We start from the raw sequence: 18,523 nt of genomic DNA on the forward strand, positions 1-18,523 counted from the left end.
TTACAATCTTAAGGGGCCCATACACACAGCCGATTTTCTGGCCGACCGATCGATCCCGATCGATCGATTGATCGTTTGCAAATCGGTTGGCCAATCGACCGATCGATGGCCGATTTCGATGGATTTCCATCGAGCTGGCAGGATGGAAAATTTAGGTCGATCTGATGAGATTGCTTATCAGTTTGCATTGGCCTTAATGGAAATCTGATGGCAAAAAAAATGCCATCATATAGAATTCCAATAGATTTCAAACTGAAATCTATTGGAATTCTATCCTGGTAAAAAATGTTCTAAAAACGCATCAGATAGATCATCAGATGCATTTCGTATCTATCTGCTGCCAATCTGACGAGTGTATGGGCACCTTTAGGCTGGGCTCATACTGCCATGTTTAACGTTCCTCTTATCGGAGCAAAGAGGATCATCAGATCTGCAAATGGATCCTATACAAGGCAATAGGATCAATTCACATCTATCAGTTCAGACTGGATCCCTTCCTCCAGTTCTGATGAGTGGAACTGAAGGCCCTGCAGGACATGAAATAGCGGATATTGATTGTTAACATCATAGATGCAGCGGAAATCAATAGAGGCCTGACAATAGACTGTGCATTCCCACTAGGCCGTTCGATGCATAGGTTTCTGCAATTTTTTTACTCACCTCCCTTCTGTCACCTCTGATCCACCACTGCTGCTCAGGTCCACTGCAAGGGACAGGAACGGCTATACAGGTCAGAGGAATGCCGCCGCCATCCCCCTCCTCCTAATCGCAATGGTTTGTCCCGCTGCATTTTTCTTGCAAATGCTTTTGCAGTACTTTCTTGATGATGTGCCCATTAAATTTTTTTCCCCACCTGCCTTTTTCCCTTCCCAATCGCAATTGTGCTGCACACTAGTCAGATCGCAGCAGATTATGGATAGTGGAAACATATTTTCTTACTGGAAAGGAGCCCTTAACCACTTCAGCCTTCAGTCGTTTTTAATCTTATGCATCCGAGCAATTATCACCTCCCATTCATTCGCCAATCACTTTATTACTAATATCACAATTGATCTATATCTTGTTTTCCGCCACTAATTAGGCTTTCTTTGGGTGGAACATTTTGCTAAGAATTATTTTTTTCTAAATGCCTTTTAACGGGAATATTAAGAATTTACAAGCTTATAATTCAAAAAAATAATAGTAATATACCTTCTTCTCATGCATATTAAAAAAAGTTCAGACCCTTAGGTAACTAGGTTTTGTTTTTTACTGTAAATTTTTTGATTAAAAAAATTAGGGTATTTTTTGGAGTGTGGTGGGTAAACTGTTAATTTTAAGTGTAATAAATTGTATTTATTTAAAAAAAAAAAAAAAAAATGTATGCAGATGTAGTTTTACTATTTGGCGGCAGTCAAAAAAAATTTTTTCAGTCCTGTAAGCGAGCACTTTCGCTTACAGGAAGTGAAGGGAGGACGGAAAACTATTTCATTAGAAAGATTGCGGCTTCTGAAAGAAGCAGTCTGCCTTTCTAACGGTGACGTCGATTAATGAAAGGGGAACGGTGTTCCCATTCATTGATCTCTGGGCTAACGGGCAGCAGCACGGGAGCGCGCAGCAGCACACTAGCAGACTTTTGTAAGTAGCAGCTACGTCCAAAAGGCGAAAGTAGTTAAGGTTCAACTAAATCATTATTTCTAGGCAAAATGGGAGCAGATAGAACTTTTGTGAAGTTTACACTGCTGCAGGTATTGGATATCCTCAACCTTACTGTCCCCCAAACATGGCAGGCAGCTGTAGGAATTATTTGCCTTGGAAGAGGAAGTCATACCTCACAGCCATCACCAAGAAAGGTGTCTCCACCACAGATTTATCCTCAATTCCTGCTTCTGTGCCAACAAAGACATTGTAGGATCTGGTTCCCGCTCACTAGCAGGGTATATTTGTAATCGTCTTACATACAGTGGGGAATCGAAAGTTTAGACAACCTTGTTAATCGTCATGATTTTCCTGTATAAATAATAATTGGTTGTTTCGATAAAAAAAAAATGTCAGATAAATATAATCATATAGGAGACATAGAAAAAACTGTCGCTTGAACATCACTGTGCAACACACTGTAGTATGCCGGTGTCTAACAATTTAGACTGTCCTTGTTATGTTTACATATGCCAGTAAGGAAACATGCATACAGTTTTAATGCGCTAGATGTCCAGCTCAGCCCCCGTATGCGCCGTGTAGTAAACTACCAGGTTGGCATGGCAGTGGAGAAGGGGTGCGAGTTGGGCTGATACAAAATAAGCGCACTGACGTGGCTGGCCACACCCTGATGAAACGTCCAATAGAGAAATGAAATGAAATGTGCTGGTGGGCGGAGCTAATGTGTGATGCAGCATCTTCCACACCACATGCATTGGGATCCCTGGCTGGCGAACTCTGTGCAACTATGGACATACCCTGAGTATGTCCGCATCCTTAATTGGAATCCTTATGCGCATCAAGGAGGCAGCGACTTTGTTACCACTGCATCCGATGAAATCACCGTTCATCAGCAGATCAACTCTACATGGGGCGAGATTCATCTATGTCATAATTTGCCTATAAGCAGCAGGAAGATCAAGCAGGCTATTCAGTTCTTTAGCCCACTGGAATCCATTGTCCTGTGATTTACCCGGGAACTGCTATTCAGAGGGTGAATGCGTGAACGAATGTGAGGAGGTGTAATAATCTCCGGAGACAGATTAAAGCGGAATATAACCCAGAATTTCTTCTTTGCTCTAAAAGATTATTTACAGCATATAATAAGCTAACACAATGGTTTTTTTTAGTAAAACAGCATTCAAAGGGTTACATCACAGGGCTGACTTTCTACTGCAGGGAGAAAGCATCCAAACTACATAAATGTATCAAGTAAAGAATGTGTACACAAGATAGGATTATAAGCAAACTTTCTCTGGCTGTGCAGGACTTCAGCTCATGAGGGCTGAAGTGAAAAACAGATCAGAAATAACTGCTGGCAGCATTTAAAACAGAATGACAACAGTCATAAATAAAATGCACCAGCAGCTTTCAAAGTAAATTAACGGAACTTTGGGAAGTTATAATATCTAAATAAATATAAATACTTGTGCACAAAAGCAAATATGATAATTGTATGGGTTGTAAAAAGTAGCAAAACACATTTTCATTGAAAATTTTGTCAGAGCTTAAACCGCTCTTAAATATTTACCATCATATGAGATAGCTAATATTTATACGCAGTCAGTGTTATAGCAATATACTCCACTATTGTCATAGGTTTTTAAACGATAATTTCCAACAGGTCTGATCTGATTTTCCAATCCCTTCTATTCAAAATTGCTCAGAAAAACCATTTGAAAATCAGATTTGACCTGTCGTAAATTATTGTTTCGACCTGGAGATCTGACAGGAAATTGCATAGGGTATATCAGGCATAAGAACCTTTCATAAATAGTTAGGCAAACAGTTTGGGGAAAGCGTGCTGTACAGACATACTGCTCACCTATAGCAGAGCAACGAGTTCTGTTCTCTGGAAAGGGGGGGGGGGGGGATTGGGGGTGACATTTTAGCAGGAAACTAAAGAAAAAACATTGTGCTCCTTATAGTTTAGCAATGCACTGTGGCAAACCACTAAACGACTTTATGAGGCAGCTAAGGAGACCCACAACAATTGTCTTGGACACGTTTTCTCCATTGTGTGCACGAGATGTGTGAACATTGTTCAGAAATTTTAGATATAAATTGCCATTTCATGGTTCAATGACACCATGGAATTCTGCTTTAAATTCAGACTTCTACATTATTTTGTCCATTGTTTCCTTTCCACTTACTTGTCTTTTCCTCTATTCTTATCCAAGACAGACAAGTCATGGATCACCACAGGAGCCACAAAAATGAGGAAGTAGACCTTGGAACAGCTTATTAGGGTCACTCTGGCTAAGGGAGGAGGGCAGACTGCTGGGCAGCCGCATGTAATTACGTACAAGGACGAAAACATAGCATAGTAATAAGAGCTAGAAGAATTATGAAGATCTCATCCACACAGCAGCGTCACTACAACCACACAGCTACATTCCAATCAGACAGGTATCGTCCTGCAGCCCCCCCCCCCCCTCTGAGATATGCTGCAGGCTTCAATACACTCATACAGGAAACATCCATATCAAGCATGAGGAACTGCCAGGCTTGCATAACAACAAATACATTGGTTTCCAAGATCATCCTCATGCCTTCATTTAAAGGGTTACTCTAAATAAAAAGCATATAATATGCTCTTTTAAAGTGAACATTCTGTAGTGACAATTGCCCCCAATAACTGATCCAACTGAGCTTAAATTAGGTCTAGTTCACACTCCCAGATTCTTCTTTAATGGCACATTTCCCTTTGGAAAATAGTGCTGTCATGTTCCGCATCACTGTATAGAGAATATTGTCTTGTCACTAACTGTCCCTCAGAGGGGCTCATAATCTAATCTCTACCATACTTATATGTCCATTGTAGTCCAGGACCAATTTAACCCTCGTACACATGCATTAAAGCGTCTGAGGCAGGACATAACCGCCTCAGCCAATAATCGGACGTGTACGGCAGCAGGCGACCCGCGAGTGATCTACCCAGTGGATCTGCTCAACTCCCAGCGCCGCTGATCCCCCCGCCGATCCCAATGGTACTGTTGCTTCCCAGGCTGCTGGGTGACGTCATGCTCGTTGTGTGTGTGTGTGTGTGTGTGTGTGTGTGTGTGTGTGTGTGTGTGTGTGTGTGTGTGTGTGTGTGTGTGTGTGTGTGTGTGTGTGTGTGTGTGTGTGTGTGTGTGTGTGTGTGTGTGTGTGTGTGTGTGTGTGTGTGTGTGTGTGTGCTGGCCCAGCCATGTCACCCAAGGGGTTTGGGTCCTGATCCCCAACGAGCGACATCAGTTGGGAATGTGTACGGGCCCTTAGGGGGAAGTCAATTAACTTATCTGTATATTTTTGGGATGTGGGAGGAAACTGTAGTGATCGGAGGAAACTCATGCAGACACGGAGAGGGACCTGAAAGGCTACCTGAGCACCCCCATCAGGCTCAGGGCTGTGGAGTTGGTACAACATAATCCGACTCCAACTCAGACTCCTCAGTTTATGAAGCCACCGACTCCAACTCCAGGTATCCAAAATAGCTCTCACTCCTCGACTCTGAGTTTAATACTTACCAGGGCTATGGATTTGGTACAAATTGCTCCAACTACACAGCCCTGATCAGGCTCCCATAGCCGGGAGTACTCTGTGTGTGCACTGTACGTTAAGACTTAAACTGCACATGCATGATCGAGGACAGGGCTGTGGAGTCGGTACAAAAATTTTCCGACTCCAACTCCTCAGTTTATGATTATGAAACCACGACTTCGGGTACCCAAAATGGCTCCGACTCCTCGACTCAGCTTCCTTAGTCTAATACTTAACAGGGCTGTGGATTTTGTACCAAAATCATCCGACTGACTCCCCAGTTTATGAAATCAACTACTCCGACTCCGGGTGTCCAAAATTGCCCCGACTCCTCGACTCGACTCCACAGCCCTGATCGAAGAGGCAAGTGCCATGCATGCGCAGCCTGACCTTTTGGAGGTGCATAGCATCCCAACAAAAGTGAAACGGAAGCAAAGCAAGGAACCTATAAAGCTACTGGGGGGAGGAGGGGTAAGTAATACAACTTGTTCCCTCTGTCCCATGATTGCTTTAAGATTTAGGTTTTTGGTTCAGTTTAATGCTTGATAAACTACTTGTCTCCCAATTATTTAAGTACACAATATAAAATTAAAATGTATGAGGGTACAAAAACATCTATGATTCAGACTATTTTCTATGGCCAGAAGCTGGAGTACTATGCGATGAATGCCAGATGCAGTCATGAGGCGAGGGCGAGCGCAGCCTCTGCTGGTGACAAGTCACAGAGTCACTGTATCTGGCAACAGACGGAAGGCTGGCATGCGAGATAACTGCAGCAAGGAAACCCGTTCCTTCACCTACTGAATTAGCACATCAGTGGATTTAAAGGCTCTGCTGAGACCCTGCCAATAAAAGCCCTGCAGCATACAAAGTGTGGCAAGCAAGTTCTGTCAGGAAATCTTCAGGGGGAACCTGCCTACTCTTGAATGATCTTCTATACTGTACATGCATTATGTGGTTAAACAGAAGGTAATTGCAGGTGATCCCTTCCCCCGGTCATAAATGAAAGACCCATAATGCATCACTTCAAGTTCAACTATACCAAAAAAAAAATTAAGCAATGCAAACTCTACTCTACATGTCAGTTTATTACATTTGGAGCTTAAGTTTTCTTTGCAATACATTTACTGAAAGAATCTGACTGGCTGCCCCCGATAGCTCCATTTTGTGCAATTTTACTGGACAATTGTCCTGACTCCTCCCCCTATCCCATCATCAACCACATGAGATAGTGAGAGGAGATGGGTGGGTGCACCAGGTAGTGCATTCCTGTCATCATAGATGACATGGCCCAGCCTATGTGTTGATAGCTTCATGTTTTATGGCCTCCACTACTACAAAGATAAGAGCCTACCACGGCTGCAAAGAGTTCATCGCTAAGGGCTCTTTTCCACTATGGAATGCGATCGCGCTTGCGATCGAAATCGCGTTTCAATTTCCACCATGCGATTGTGATTGAGCTACTATACTCAGTATAGTAAAGCTCAATCGCATCTAAAACGCAGCAGGACGACAATCGCGTTTTGACCAAAATCGCATCGCAATCGGATCGCACTAATGGAAATTGCTGCTGCAGTTTCCATTAGTTTAATGTACCGCAGGGTAGTGGAAAAAGGCCCTAAGAAGCAGGAGGAGGTGGGCGGGGTGCTCAACTGTGCAGGTTTCTCCCTAGCTAACACCAACTCCTGCCAGCACCATGTTTTCTGAATGGATATCTGGGCCACGAGACAGACTTTTCCAAAGCGAATCTCTCTGGAATAGCTATAACTATAAAAACAATCTCCTATTCACCAACAGTACAAAATCAAAAATGTGAACCTTGAGTGTCCAAGCAGTTTCCTGTGAGTAGATTTAGATCTTCTGATTTCTCCACACACATTAGATGCCTGGTTTCTACTGTAATGCAGGTAAATGTAGTAAAGCAACTGGTGTTCTTCCTACTTTTGGTGTCACATTTCATTAACCTGTCCACTGGCTGAATCTAGGGAGGTGAGGAGATCAGCTAAAGGTAATTTTGTGAAACACATTTGGCCCATGAAATTGGTGATCCATCCACCACTAACTCCTTGCTATTAAAGTTTGCCATGGTCAGCATGAGCTCAGCAGGACACTGCTGGCAATGTGTGGGGCCATGCACTGGTTCACAAAAGACCTGTAGTATCTTCAGACATGGTGAGATATTCTTTTTTGCCTTTGTGTCCCTTTCTCAGGAAACAAGAGCAGTCCCGTTAGTGATTCCTGTAGTGTCTTCTGCACTTACATTTGTAATTTTTTTTAAGGGAACCTGAATTGAGAGGTATATGGAGGCTGCCATATTTATTTTCTTTTATCCAATGCCAGTTGCATGGCATCCTGCTGATCTGCGGTAGTGTCAGATTCAAACACCTGAAACAAGCATGCAGCCAATCTTGCACATTTTTTGACAAAAACATCTGGTCTCTGTGCTTGTTCAGGGTCTAAACCATCTCTGATAGTTTTCATGTTTTGGTTCAGTGTTCTTAAAAAGCAAGTGGTTCAGGAACCATTTATCACTGCTGGTAAAGTTTGGGGAGAATGTGAGGGGAATTTATAATCTGCTTCATAGTGAGGTAGCAGTAGGCAGTCCCTTGAAATGTTAGTGTACAGGCCTGTACCCACCTTCACTAATGGTTGCCAATACGATAACGCTTAATTTCAGGCAGCATAAGAGGTGGTTACCAATTTTTTTTTTTTTTTCTGGCACGTTAGTAGAATACTCATCTGCAGGACCATCTGAGATCAGCCCATGCAGCGGTGAGTGACAACTACAGTTAGCGTGCCAGTGTCTTGCTTTGCTCAACCACCTCCACTTGGAGCGCTGAAGTACAGCACTCATCTGTGTGACGGTTTCACACAGTCGCCGCAGCACAGAGTGCCTGACCTGCAAGCGCACCAGCTCTTCCCCTATGTGACCAGCTCTCTCTGGGCCGCTATACCCCAGTTCTCCCTCATATTTCCACGGCCAGTGACACCGCACGTGTGCCCCACCAGCCAGGACACCACTCTCGCCGTTCCACAGGTGAGGCTGCATATACCTGGCTACAAAGGGCACTGGGCGCTTAGTCACCTGTGCCACATGACTATCCATTCCCTCCTCTTCCCCTCTCTGCTTTATTACTCCGCATATTCCACCACCTATCCCCAAACCGGGAAGACTACAAGTACCAGCCAGCTTGGAGACCACACTTGGAAGTACCAAGGCGGAGTTATCCTGCAATCAAAAGGAGACAGCAGGCGATTGGCAACACTGTATCCAGAGCCTATGTCCCTGGCCTACAAAGGGACAAAAGCGCTAACACTTCGCATCCAGACCTTGTTTTCCCCTTATTGACCAGAGCAATTTTGACGTTTTAGCTATGTCCCTATTTAATCAGCCATAACTTTATCCCTACTCACGACACCTAAATGATCTAGGTATCGTTTTTTTCAGGACAAACTAGACTTTCATTGGCGGGTATTTTGTCCCTAGACCAAAAAAGTTTTCTATGCATTTTAATGGGAAAAAGAGGTGAAAAATGAAAAAAAATCTTTTGCTCAGTTTTTATCAATTCCAGTTTAAAAATAAAAAGTGCCACAGAAGATAAAAACATGTCACCTGTATTCTGTCCCCCAGTATAGATAGCAAAATGTGTCCCGAGTATCAGACCCCCCCCCCCCCCCCCCTATAGCCAGATGTGTCCCCAATATCAGTCACCCCCAGTATAGCCCGATGTGTCCTCTGTTTGGCACCTCCCAGTATAGATAGACAGATGTATCCCCAGGATTACTGCCCCTCATTATAACTAAATGTGTCCCCAGGAATAGTGGTCCCCCATTATAGCCAGATGCGCCCTCAGGATTAGCGGGTGCACCCTGGATTAGGGCCCCCCCACCATTATAGCCAGATCTGCGCCCAGTATAAAATTATGCACATAATTGAAATTGTATCCCCTCTTACTTTATCCTCCCCCCCCCCCCCAGCTGCACATTTTACCCCCCACCCCCCCACCAGGGGTTCAACAACCCCCATAAGGGCCAGCCAGATGTCCCACCCCCCACCCAGACAGCCCCCTCGGTGGCCAGATCTGTAAAAAAAAAAAAAAAGGATTAGAAAGCAGCCTGACTCACCTTTTCCTGTTCCAGCGATCAGCCTGCAGCCCGAGCCTCCGATCGCCGCTCTGCACGCAGCCCTGTGATGCCGGGTTCCGGCTTGATGACGTCATCAAGCCGGGACTCGGTTATTCAGCATCACAGGGCTGCGTGCAGAGCGGCGATCGGAGGCTCGGGCTGCAGGCTGATCGCTGGAACAGGAAAAAGGTGAGTCAGGCTGCTTTCTAATCCTTTTTTTTTTTACAGATCTGGCCACCGAGGGGAGAGATGAAGGATCCCCGCTGTTTGCTACAGCGGTGATCGTTCATCCGCGGGGGGGGGGTTACTAATTGGCTACAAGGGAACATTTTCCCTTTCACCAATTAGTATTGCAGCTGTTCGTGCCGGGAGGTGCGCTCTGAAGCGCACCTGTTCCTGCACAACAGGGCTGCAAGCAGGTCAGTATATCTACGTCGCTGTGGCTTGGAGAGAGCCACAGCTGACGTAGATACGTATACTGTATCAAAGGAGAAATTGGTTAATCAGTTTGGACACATGATGCTCAAACACAAGAAAATCGGAATTTGTCTGATTCTGGTTGGATGTGGTAAAAAGTAATTTGGAAATACAAGCCTTGGCTGATCAGGGGTGGTGACCACACGGTACATATAGGAACTGGTTAAGACATATCAACAGAAGTCTGAATAGTTATGAACCAAATTTCATGGACTATAAAGTTGCAACGTTTAAAAGCCAAGTTCAGACAAAATCGTAAGGCCAAATTTAGTGCGAATCTGCAGCATTTCCCCACATACGAGAGGGGTGGGGAAACACTGCCTATACCTACAATGGGCTGCCCGTCCGAATCGCATTGAAGTGGGATTCTGGACGGCAGGTTGCAGATTCCTGCAGTACGCACCCGAATCCCTATAGCTCTGCATGACACGACTTAGCGACTCCAGCTGCGTCTTCAAAGCATGACAGGAGCAGCAGCCAAATCGTAAACGGGTGCTGCTGCTCCTAGTCTTGGGGTTAGAATTTAGCATAATCGAAACACCCGAATACTGCCGACCACCACACTTCAGCATCATTTTAGTACCAAATAAGCTGACAGGGTCAGGGGGAGTTCACTGACTGTTCCAGCTTTGGAAGGAGGAAGTATTAGAGTCACGTAAAAACACACCGTGAAGCGCAGGTAGTGTACTGCCCCTGACAGCTTGTTAGGTGCTGAAATGGCACTGAAATGTGGTGGTCAGCAGTATTTGGGTGTTCCGAATTCATTAAAAAGACTCTAACAAATTTTTCAGCCTTAGTTCTTCTATCCTATAAGTTCCTATGCCTGTTCTAAAGTGCTCTGGCTTACTGCAGCCTTTCCTAATTGCACTGTCTCTGTAATAAATCTCATCTCCTTTACTCTGTCGTGTCTGTCGGGCTAAGGCTTGAATGTGTGGAATGTGCAGGGCTGCTTGTGATTGGATAGAAGTGATACATACCCTCTGCAGGCCCCCTGCACACTCTGTATGACTCACACACTCTGTTTATGTGAGCCTATCACAAGCTGGTTAGTTTGTTTGTAAACACTGCCTAAAACTGTTAATTACAAGCCAGGATTGCAGCAGAGAGTGGCAGAAACAGCACAGAGGCGCACAGGAGAAAATAAGGAATAGAATTATATGCTTTTTAGTGTAAGAATATTAGAGTACAGATTCTCTTTAAGCCAAATTCGAACACCAACCATTTAGACAGTTGAGACTCCACTCAGGTTGGACGAAAAGCTCACGCATACTGGAGCACAAACTCACCCCTTAATCATAGCTCAAGGAAACAGTTTCCTTCTCAAAATTAACCTGTCTCCATGGCGTTTGCATGTTCTCCCTGGGTTCATTTCCTCTGGGCTCTCCAGTTTCAGCCCCAAAACACACATAAAATGTAATGTAGTCTACAACAGGGACAAAAGACTATAGTAGCAATTAGATCAGGTGCTCCTTCGAGGGAGAGTTAGAAACACAAGCACTGCAATAGAGGACAGCACAGTAATATTAATAGTTAATAAACAACAACCAGCATCGTATCAGGTACTGCAACCAGTTTTGGTTTTTTTTAAATAACTACCAGAAACTTCTATGTAACACACAACGGCATTACCGTCGGTGCTATTGTTTGCACACTCCACATTACTTCCTTCACAGAAATACTTTGCATCAGTTTAGAATGCATATTAGATTAGTAACAGAGACTCGAGCAGTGCCATGAATGATGGTACAGTGACACAGCTCTGTGTCATGCCGAGGTGTGAGCCTGAGTCATGGGATAATCCTTCCTCCTCGATTGCCGGTGTGTCACAGCACTCATGCTCTGGGCTTGCCTTAACCCTCATGTGGGAGAATATGTATTCACATTGCATAGGCACTCACATGGAGCAGCATGCACCAGCGAAATGCCATTGTGACACTACACAGCTGTGAAACTGAAAGCATTTCCAAAAGAAACAATCGACAAACGCGGCAGGTTATAAAACAAGGTTTCAACTTTGTTGACTGACATAATTATGGTGTATAAGCTAGGTGCCTCAACACTACATATTGTTTTAAAAACCTAATATCTCAGTGCAAGATGTCTTCTTGCACCTTCAGCTTGCCTGTAAATGAGAATATTACAATGATAATTCACAGCGCTTTGCACAGTACACTGAATAAGTCCTATTACCGTCTCTCCTCCTAAAGTACCTACCACAGTCAGTGTAATATACACACCATAGTCCAGGGTTAAACCTGAGAGAATCCAACAGACCGACCAGTATATATTTGGGTTGTGGGAGGAAACCAATGTGCTTGAAATCATGCCTTTTTGGAGGTATAATAAGACAAGAAGTACAGGAGAGGGCAAGAGAATAAGACATAAGGTACAGAGGAGGACATGAGATAATGCACAAGGCACAGATAAGACAGCAGTTTAATGCTAGGTACACACAGATTTTCTGGCAGATTTACTGTCAGATCGATTTTTTCCAAGATGTCCGATCTGATTTGCGGCCATTTTCCGATCGAATTTCAATTATTTTCCCGTTCACTTCAATAAGAAATCGGAAATCAGATTGGACATGTTGGCAATAGTCGATTGGACAATAAATCTGCCCAAAAAAAATCTCAGTGTGTACCTAGCATAGCAAGTCATGAGGTAAAAGAAGGGATTAGGAATATTATACTATGAAGCAGGGTTATGGAGTCGGTGCAAAATCATCTGACTCCTCAGTTTATGAAACTACCAAATCTAGGTACCCAAAATTGCTCTGACTTCGACTCCACAGCCCTGCCATGAAGTATGGTGAGATGAGACAGCTGCATGTGAAAATACAGCAGCACATGGAAACAGTGTGACAACTACCTGAGCTACATTCTTACCTGAGCACCTTCATTCAGTCTATAAGGCTGAAGGATGACCAAATCTTTTGCAAGCTTACAGGGGAAGTGCATGCCCTACATTTTCTCAATAATCATGAAGCTGCCCACCAACTCAAAAAAAGAGTGGTACTCCATCCCACCAGCTTAGCTGGGAAGGTTCCTCCTGGAGGAACACCCTTAATGAGATACAGATGTTCTGGGATTCCATATTCAGACACTCTTGACATTCTCATCATATGGAGGAGATCCCCTCTTCTCATTTATTAAAAATTAGGGTTAGGCATTGTTTCACAGGGGGAGGGGAGAGTAACGGTGGCCACAAACACACACCATACAATTTTTAAATATCTGTTCAATATAAGAATTGCAATCAATTATTCTGACTGATTGTAACATTTCAAAAATATGACCAATGTACCACACACTTTAAATTTTTCCTCAATTATGATAAAAATGATTGGAAACAGATAATCGCTAGGGTGTGTATATTAATAAATTGACAAACACACCATACAATCTTTAGAAAGATTGAAGAAAAATATTTGGCATTCCGGATCGATAAATATCAGAGAAAACAGGAAAGATTTTTCAGTCAAATACAAAAAAAGCTTTCGATTTTTTTCTGAGACATCCGATCGTTTTTATCATATTGCCATAAAATCGGATAATTTTATTGTATGGTGTGTGGCCACCTTCAGGTGAAAGATTGGTCTGGGGGTGGAAATAAAGCAGGTTAGAGGCAAGGTCCCATAGGGGAGTAGGTGGCACCAAGCAGCACGCACAATTAGTGCCAGACACCGGGATCGTCGGGACCCCCGAGTCCTAAGGCAACAGTTCGGAGCCGAATGATATACAAACAGCGCTAGTATACAAGTTAACAACACGTTTTATTGCTATGGAGGTGGGAGGAGGAAAAACAGCACAGTGCACAATGGAGTGGATGCGAGAGCGATGGGTAATGAGGAGAACAATGCCAGGCTAAGAGGATTCAACACTCCAGTTCTCTTGTCAAAGCATCAGGATTGACACACCTTATGCTAGCTACACACAATAAAATGTTCTGACAGATTTACTGTCTGATCGATTATTTCCAACAGGTCCGATCTGATTTCCGATCGATTTTCCATAGGAGTGAATGGAAAAATCAATCGGAAATCAGATCGGACCTGTCGGAAATAATCGATCTGACAGTAAATCTGGCAGAAATCTATTGTGTGTACCTAGCATGAGATACACGGCAGAGACAGTCCTGATAGGCTGAGAAGCCTCCCGCGTGTGTACGAGGCATACAATTGGTAGTTCTGACTCTAATCAATGCCAACTGGTGACAAAGTCTCTTTCATATGAAATCACAACAGCTGAAAAAAACTCAAAATGTATACAAATAATATAAAAATAATTGATAACTTCTCTTGTTTAGAAGGGAAACTAGTAAAAACTTACTGCAGGAATGTAAGATCAAAATACAAATGTCTGTGTGGAAAATCATGTGACCATTCGTGTTGGGAGAAATAAATCATTGTACTAAGTGGTTGTTAGCAGTCAGTCATGTAAAGGGCATACAGTGTAGCTTCCGTATGCTCATAATGTGCTGCTATACTGCAGTACAAAACTTTACAAACAGGTTATCACACATTGAAAATGTACCGTATGTATAATGTAAATGGATCCCACCTCCCTTTCTGCCTAATTAGGTTTAGCCATTTAAAATATTTTGAATTAGTAAAGTATTAAACATCACACATAAAAGTGTACTGTGTGTACAATTTCACCTGCTAATTTCACTGGCAAGGTTAGGACTATAACAAAGGAATCATTTTTGTACAACACAGTTAGGGCTCATTTCCACTATCGCGAATTCGCATGCGTTTTTCGCATGCAAATTCGCATAGCAATACAAGTGAATGGGACTGTTTCCACTTGTCAGGATTCCTTTGCGTTTTTCTGTGCAGAAAAAATTCGCATGGCAGAGCCATCAGAATTCGCAAACCGCATACCGCTATGCGACTCGCATACAATGTATTTAATAGGAAATTCGCATGAGGTTTGGGTATGCGAATTTTCATGCGAATTCGCATACAAACAATGGAAAAGCACACCAGCACTGCCATGGTTAAATTCGCATACATCGTCATCCCATTCGCACACATCGTCATAGACCCACATGCGAAAATTCGCATCCGCATGCGAATTACCGCGGCGATTCGCACCGCACAAGTGGAAATGCAGCCAAATAATTTCATAGAGAGCACTAGACCCAAATTCTGGGGACTTTGCATTTTTGTAGTGTCAGATTTACTCTGTCTGTGGGTATATCCCAGCTGCCAGAGAAATCACCCAGAGATTGACCTGGACCTCCTGTATACAGCCATGCCATATGTCCCCGCCTACCCTCCTATTGCAGCATTAGTGTATGTACTGGCAAGAGGAAAGTGGGTGGGGTTTATCACAGGGCTGTGGAGTCGGAGTCGTGGAGTCGGAGTAGGGGCAATTTTGGGTGCCTGGAGTCGGGGAAAAAAATGCACCGACTCCGACCCCTAATGAATTTAAACTGTAATAAAAATAGAAAATATGATAACATTTTCTATTTCTCAGATAATAATCATAAATAATGTATACATACTGTGCTTAGTCCACAAAAATGAAAAAAAAAACAATCAAAATTAGTTACTTGTGCTGCTTCAATAAAGCAGTCCCCGTATTTTTAAAGTCAGATATACACATCTCAGTGTTCTCCCCAGAATTTATTTCCAGCCGGGTGGCATGAAAAAGTAGCCGGGTGGGGCAAAATGAGAGAATGCAGGGCCGGTGCTTCTGTGATCAACTCTGCTTGTAGCAGAGGAGGTGGTGAGCCGATGACAGCCGGGTGCTCAGAAAAACTAGCCGGGTGGAGCACCGGGCTAAAAGAGCCTGGGGAGAACACTGCATCTGATTGTGACTGTATATATGATGTGTACACAGGAATCTCTTATATATATATATATATATATATATATAAATATAGTCTATGCTGTAAGTATAAAACCTGATGTGTAGCCGTGTCACTAATAGAGATGGTCAATGAGATGGAAATAATTCTGCGTTGATTCTGATTTATGCAAATGTACTTTTTGCTCATGAAATCAAATAATTTGATGAGAAGGATGAAAAGAAAAGTTTTATACATACCTGGGGTTTCCTCCAGCCCCCTTCAGGCTAATCAGTCCCTCACTGTCCACCTCCACCGCCTGGATCTTCTGCTATGAGTCCTGGTTATTCAACCAGTCAGCGCAGTCCGGCCGCATGCCGCTTCCACAGCCAGGAGCATTCTGCACCTGCGCAATAGTGCTGTGCAGGTGTAGTACGCTCACGGCGGCGGAGTGAGTGCATGCGCACTACGCCAGTCTGGCTCAAGTATCTGGACTCATAGCAGAAGATCTAGGTGGTGGAAGAGGACAGTGAGGGACTGATTAGCCTGAAGGGGGCTGGAGGAAGCCCCAGGTATGTATAAAACTAATTTCATCTGTCTCAGGTTTACTTTGGTACACAGTAGTACTATACTCTACATATGCACTCTCCACAGAGCTGCAGGCAATCCACTGAGAATGTTGTGTACATTGAACACAGAGGTGTTGTCTATCACCCATAAACCTGATTCAGGGCTGGTGCACACCAAAACCCGCTAGCAGATCCGCAAAATGCTAGCAGATTTTTAAACGCTTTTTTTTTTATTTTTATGAGGCGTTTTGCTAGCGTTTTGCGGATTGCTGCTGCGGTTTTCAGTATAGTAGATTTCATATATTGTTACAGTAAAGCTGTTACTGAACAGCTTCTGTAACAAAAACGCCTGCAAAACCGCTCTGAAGTGCCGTTTTTCAGAGCGGTTTGCGTTTTTCCTATACTTAACATTGAGGCAGAAACGCATCCGAAATCCAAAAAATGCCTCACCCAGGCATTTTTCGTTTCTGCAAAACGCCTGCCGCTCTGGTGTGCACCACCCCATTGAGATACATTGACCAAGCAGATCCGCAGCCGCAAGCGGATCTGAAAACGCCCAAAAAGCCGCTCGGTGTGCACCAGCCCTCAGATTGTGCATGAAGAATGTGTAATAGAGGAAGAATCTCCTTATTCCCCTGCAGAGTACCTGCACATAACTCTTACATGTACCCACAGTTACATTGCCTAGGGCCTGATAGATGTTCTTTGTTCCGGTCTGTACCTTTTACAAGTACTCTTACCAAGGACTAGTTTTAGTCTATGACTAAAGGGAATAAATATGGCAGTCTCCACATCCTTCTCACTTCAGTTGTCTTTTAAAATTCCTAAGCGTTGGCAGATAAGAGAAGAATTTCATGTTACATACTTTCAATCAACAAGATTGTAATATGCAAATTAGAGGAGTCTGAGTCGAGGAGTCGGAGGAATCCTAAACTGAGGAGTCGGGGGATTTTTGTACCGACTCCACAGCCCTGGTTTATCATCACTCTGTGGGCAGGAACAGGAGTATGGCTCTCCTCTCAGTGCTCGGACAGCTGGGTTTTCTTGGAATCAGACAATACCAATAAAGAGGGGGAGATGGATAACACTAACCATACATACAGGCATGCTTCTACATGGGCCATATTTACATTACTACCCTAGCTGTCACTTCAGTTATGTTCTAAGATCACTGTTGTGAGTCTGATGTTCTGCAGGTAAGGTTGCAGACACTAGAGTCATTCCTGTCCCGCAAAAAAAAAAAAAAAGCATTTGCATTGGAGAGAGAGCAGGGTGTGCGTCCACTTCACTAAGGGCCCGTTTCCACTATCGCGAATCCGCATGCGTTGCCCGCATGCGGATTCGCACAGCCAATGCAAGTGGATGGGCCGGTTTCCACTTGTCAGTTTTGCTGTGCAGGATTTTTCTGCACGGCACAGCCCTCAGAATTCGCTTGCATGTGAAATGCAGGCGAATCGCACGCAATGTATTTAATAGGGAAATCGCATGCATTTTTTGCCACGAATTCGCATGCGATTTCACATAGGTACCCATGTTAATTCACACAGGCAGTGACATAGTTAAAATCGCATTACCCTAACCTATGCGAAATCGCAGCAAAAAACGCATGCGGAATCGCACCCGCATGCGATTTCGCCTGCGGTGATTCGCCGGTGATTCCGCAACGCAATAGTGGACACAGGCCCTTAGACTCGGAGAGCATCAAGAGTGAATGTTTCCTGAAAGAGTGCTGTTCAGCTAACAAAAGGTTTGGGAGAGAAGACTACTCATAGCTTTTGCTTGAAACAGTTTCTCAGTTTAAGAACACCTTAAAGAGAATCTGTAACGTCAAAACGTCCCCTGGGGGGTACTCACCTTGGGTGGGGGAAGCCTCAGGATCCTAATGAGGCTTCCCACGCCGTCCTCCATCCCTCAGGTGTCTCGCTGCAGCCCTCCGTACATCGGTGACGTCAATATTTACCTTCCCGACTCCTGCACAGGCGCTCTGACGGCTGTCGGCTCCGAAGTAGGCGGAAATACCCGATCGCCGTCGGGTCTGTTCTACTGCGCAGGCGCAAGTCTCTGGTGCATGCGCAGTAGAGCGGACCCGACTGAGATCGGGTATTTCCGTCTACTTTGGAGCCGAAAGCAGCCACAGCGCCCCCGCTGGAGCCAGCAAAGGTAAATATTGAATTGACAGTCGGGTCTGCCGCCGGCTGTTCGGAGGGCTGCAGCGAGACCCCCGTGGGACAGAGGACGGCGTGGGAAGCCTCATTAGGATCCCGAGGCTTCCCCCACCCGAGGTGAGTACCCCCCAGGAGATATTTTTGATGTTACAGTGTCTCTTTAAAGTACACCTGAACTGAGAGAAATATGGAGGC

General features: G+C 44.2%; 1 protein-coding gene across 2 annotated transcripts in view; it reads right to left on the reverse strand.

Annotated features, from left to right (window-relative positions):
* The window catches only part of LOC137541592 (tyrosine-protein kinase Src-2), a 99,516-nt gene that overhangs the window by 55,659 nt on the left and 25,334 nt on the right, over positions 1-18,523 (reverse strand). The window lies entirely within an intron of this gene.

The sequence above is a fragment of the Hyperolius riggenbachi genome, chromosome 12 (assembly GCF_040937935.1).
Source record: "Hyperolius riggenbachi isolate aHypRig1 chromosome 12, aHypRig1.pri, whole genome shotgun sequence".
In the NCBI taxonomy this organism is placed as follows: Eukaryota; Metazoa; Chordata; class Amphibia; order Anura; family Hyperoliidae; genus Hyperolius; species Hyperolius riggenbachi.